Source organism: Zingiber officinale, chromosome 4B (assembly GCF_018446385.1).
Source record: "Zingiber officinale cultivar Zhangliang chromosome 4B, Zo_v1.1, whole genome shotgun sequence".
NCBI classification, from domain to species: Eukaryota; Viridiplantae; Streptophyta; class Magnoliopsida; order Zingiberales; family Zingiberaceae; genus Zingiber; species Zingiber officinale.
In genome coordinates this window covers 67,900,605-67,904,721 of record NC_055993.1, presented here as the reverse complement: position 1 = coordinate 67,904,721, position 4,117 = coordinate 67,900,605, and positions in this window count along the sequence as shown.

The following is a 4,117-nucleotide window of genomic DNA, read 5'->3' as shown; positions in this document are numbered from 1 at the left end:
CCTTCCTCTGCTCGGCCGCCAGCAGATCCTGAGCCTTCTTCAGCTCCTTCTGCAGCTCGGAGTAAGACGGGCCTTGAGAGCCGGACGGACCGCACGCCGCCTTCAGTTGCCTTAACTCCTCATCCACCAGGGTTAAACGATTGGAGACTGCAATCTCCTCCACCCATCTCTGGCAAAAGAAAATTAGAGTTATTAGTGGCCGATCGGAAACAATGTGTACAAAACTTCGAAGAAAGCGGACTTACCCCCGTGGCCTCCTACATGTGGCTATTGGCCAAGTTCCGAAGGGGGATCAGCGCGACGTGCGCCCGAGCGTCGGCCCACATCTCAGCTAGGGGCCCCTTCAAGGTGATGGTATGCTCGGGCACGGTCGGGCGGTCGGCCTCTGGCAGCAGCTCTTCAGTCGGGAGATGAAGAGAGACTCGTACAGTGCGGCCATGGCCGGGGGTTGTCCGACCGGCGGTCGAAAGGGGATCAGAAGTCGGCGCAGAAAACTGAGAATGAATGGTTGAGCGCTGGACTGAGTGACGAGCGGGCGGAAGGGTGCTAACCGGAGTTGCCTCAATTGGAACAGCCAGCTCGTCCCATTCGGAAGGCGTCCGGTCGGACGAAATGGCTTCGACCTCTGGCGCCTTGCCCCGAGCAGTCGCAGTGAGCCGCTCGGATGGTTGGACTGCGGAGGTAGCCGACCGCAAGGGAGTCTCCACTCGGCGTCTCTTTGGTAGAGGTTGCTCCTCCTCCTGAGCGGAACCTTCCTCGGGGACAGTTGGTTCCCCAGTGGGGGTGGCTCCGCTGGCCACGTTTTGTTGAGAAGCTGGAGCGGCCGACTCAGCCTGAGTCTCGCTTTCCCCTTCATGGGATCCGACCGGCTGGATACCCAACATTTCCATTTCTTTGGCCGCCGCGGCTTCGAGCGCCACCGCCTTTCTCTTCAGAATGCCAACCATTACCGACTCCATGACGATGTCCGCTGCAAAGGAAAGGAGAGAAATCAGTTAGCAATCAAAATAAAGGACCAAGTAAAATGCTTACCAAAGCCGCTCGGAAGGGGAGTCCGCATTGGACTCAGGCCGAAGATGTACATCACTCCTTCGTGAAGAAGCTTATTGATGTCAAGCCGCAGACCGGCTAGCATATTGGCTGCATAGAGGTAGTCCGGTCGAGTCTTGAATTTCTTCAGCTCGGGAGTGGGGGGCAAGCCGACCTACCACTTGGTCGGGAAGTTGGCCTAATCGGGCATACGGATGTAGAAAAAATAATCCTTCCAATGTTTATTGGAAGTGGGTAGTTTGTTGAAGAAGACTAAGTCGGGCCGAGCTTGGAACATGAAGGTGCCCGGCTTGGCTTGCTTGGGGTAATAGAAATAAAAGAAGACCTCCGGTCGGAGGGGGATGTTGTGAATCTTGAACAAAACAACAACACCGCAGAGGAGACGAAAGGTGTTGGGTACTAGACTGCCGAGCGGCACACCGAAAAAATTACAAATGTCTATGATGAACGGATGTACAGGGAAACACAGACCGGCGGTAAACTGGTCGCGGAAGACACAGAAAGCTCCGCGCGGCTGCCGGTGCGGCCGGGCGGAAGGACCAGCTGAAAGAAGTTCAAAATCTTCGGGGATTTCAAAATTATCGGTTAGAATGTCAAAGTCACGTTCATCAAATCGTGATTGCATGGTGGTGTACCAAGGACCAAGGGACTGGTCTTCGGGATGGGAAGAGCTAGCCATGGGCCGATCGGAAGAAATCAAAAAAGCAAAAGGCAGGAGAAAAATAACGAGTGAAAAGAGGTTTCAAGGATTGAAACTGGGGAGACAAATACGGAGTAAACACCGGAAGCAAGAAAGAAAAGGTGTAAAGCCTTACTGCGGTGAAAAAGGATCGAGGAAGAGGCGCCGGAAAGTGTCGGAGAACAGAAACGGTATCGCCGGAGCTCCAAGCGCTGGGGGCAGGGGTTTAAATCGCGAAAGCAAGTGAGGGGAATGGGAGAGAGCAAAGATTTTATATGGCGGGGGCCGGGCGGCCTCCGCCATTGGATCCAGGTCACGGGAGTCAAAGTGCACATCGCGCCGTCCATTTCGAACCGCCTCGATCCCATTAAAGCCCCACGCCGCCTCCACCGTACGATGACGACAGTGCGCCACGTGGCATTCAGCCATTCAAGGCATTTAATGAGCGCATGCTCAGCCTTAATGTCGAGGATTGGCGCAGGTTACGAGGAGATCCGAGGAAGGTTGTGGATTGACTGACCTTACGGCCGTCCCTGCGGGAAGTCAAGCGGAGCAGGAGTGCCTGAAGGTGCCGACCGGCTAGGCTAGTAGTCCAGTCAGTCGGACTAATCGCCTCCTTCGACTAAACTTGAAGGGGAGACAAGTGATCCGGTTGTAAGAAAAGGGGCCCCCCGTCCGGTGAGGTCAACGCCACGTGTAAGTCAAAGTGGCAGGTGGCCGGGCGGCGAGGGGCGCGTTCGACCGGCCGGGCGGCCAGCCGGTGTCTAGTTGGTTAAAGGCGTCTCGTCGAAAGTCAGGGTTCCGGCGCTTAGCGGACGAGATCGCAGAGCCGATCGGATTGCACGCTCGGCCAAAACAATCAGGTAGCATACTGCTAATAGTCTCCACAAAGCACGTGATTGACTACCTCCCTAAGTAAACCACCGTATACCTCCGGCCGGATGTCGCGGAAGCTGGCCGGCCGGACGCCAGATCGGGAGCAAAGGGGAAAAGGACAAAGGACATCTTTTCCTGACAGCGGGTATGTTCCACATGTAGACCATACTCCGAATCTTGTGACAGGGGGTTCCGCTGTCCCATCGAGGACATGCTTGGACTGTAGCAGTATGGGTCAGGTAAGCTCACTGACAAGCCCTTACTGGGGTATGGGCCGCGGACACGTGTACACCTCGGTATGTGTACACTCGCTTCTCCGTTGCCCTATATAAAGACCCTCATCCTTCGCCGGAGGTAGGCATTCTAATATTAGGAGAGCCACTTTTTCACTGCTTGCTTGCCTGACTTGAGCATCGGAGGGTCGTCGCCGGGAACCCCTTCCCGGCCCGATTTCTGTGCAGGTCCGCCGGAGCGCCGTCCGACCGGCCGAGGATCTACGTCAGCTGCCAGGAGAGCGCCACGTGCCCAGCGTCCGTTGGTTCAGCGATTCGGACAGGATCAATAACTTATATCAGGATAAATATAAAATCTGACAACTCAAGATATAATATGTTCTTGAGGAAAAAGAAGTTCTTGAGGCTATAAAACAGGTTATGGAAAACCTGTAGATCCACTACACAGAACAGACGAGATTTCAATGCCTATAGGGCATGGAAAAGGAAGGACTCCATTGCTAAGGGAATATTGATTAGTTTAATGATGGATAACCTAGTATTTGAGTATGAGCCATTACCATCGGCTCATGTTGTCTGGGTAGCCCTTAGAGAAAAATATAGTGGAGGAAGTCTGAGCAAGCTGTAGGGTCTTTCGGACCGTAAAAACTATTTTTTGCGTTGCGGAAACCTCGAAATCCCATGCCACCGGATCCATATGAATATTAAAATTTTCATGTACGTGTTTTCTAATCCTAGATCTACTTTAGATCTACATGTTTAGGAGTTTATACCTTTGATGCGAAGCCCTTCGCTTATCCCGCTCGTCCAAGAAGATGTCGGATCTCAAGAGTGTCAAGTGAACACCCCTCTATGTGTATCCACACGAACAATTAGGTGGAGAGGAAACCTTAGAGTGTGCTAGTACTCTCTGAGGGTTTCGGCTAAGAAGGAGGAGAGGGAGAGAAGAAGAAGCAAGGAGAAATAATAATGATCGATTATAAAATAAGAGTAAAAAAATGACTTAAGTATTTTCATCTAATGAAAATAGTTAATGCTCATTAACACCATTAATGAGCCTTAATGAATATTCATTCTTTATTAAATGGTCATTTTGAAACTCATTCAAAATTTGAATCTAAAATTCAAATTGAATTTCATTTATCATTGAATTCAAAATTCAATAAATATCATCATTAAGCCTCACTTGAGTCTAACTCAATCAAGTCTTACTTAATTTATCTAATTTAGATTACTCTTAATCCAATTCGGTTCATCATATGAACCTAATCCTCTTAGT